Raw genomic sequence first — 754 nt, 5'->3', positions numbered from 1 at the left:
TTGAATAGACAAAAGTCAGATCTAAAGAGGAAAAAGACTGTCATAGAACTCACACCCACATGCCTACATGCCCATCACTCACCTCTTTTTTTTTTTTTCTACATTCAATCATTTTACTATATTTTAATTGGGTGATTTTTATTAAACAAACATGGAAACATATGTAATATTCTTTTCATTTTTATCCTTTTTAATGAAAACATCACAATTTAGACATTTATATGGTGCAGAGCTGTATATTTTCTGTCAGCTAGCTGTATTTTCTTAATTAGTTTTAAATGTCTAATAAGATCAAGATTAACCACCCATAAATGAAAGTATTAAACTCAAAAATCTGTTCCTTTACAAGTTGCACAAGTTTAAACACAGATCTTTTTAAAGTCTTAACACAAGTAGTCACGTAGTGACACATACTCTTGTGAATTGTTTTTGAAAAGAAATTTAATATAATTTCACAAAGATAAAATAATTTTCTATGTATCTCTTTCATTAAATGTAAATATAATTTCACAAAGAGAAAATAAGTTTCTATGTATCTCTTTCATAAAATGTATAGTATTTGTCTAAATTTCCTATACAACATATAAAGTGATTAGTTTCAATTGTTTTATTTTAATTACATCATTATCAACCAATAAACAAAACAAATTTACAATCTCGTAGAAATTCAAACCGCCGGTTTAGATAAAAATCATTAAACCGATTGTTTGGTTTAAATAGAAATCGTTAAACCGATTTTTTGGTTAAGTTGGTT

The sequence above is a fragment of the Camelina sativa genome, chromosome 19, assembly GCF_000633955.1.
Source record: "Camelina sativa cultivar DH55 chromosome 19, Cs, whole genome shotgun sequence".
NCBI classification, from domain to species: Eukaryota; Viridiplantae; Streptophyta; class Magnoliopsida; order Brassicales; family Brassicaceae; genus Camelina; species Camelina sativa.
This window is presented reverse-complemented; position numbering follows the sequence as displayed.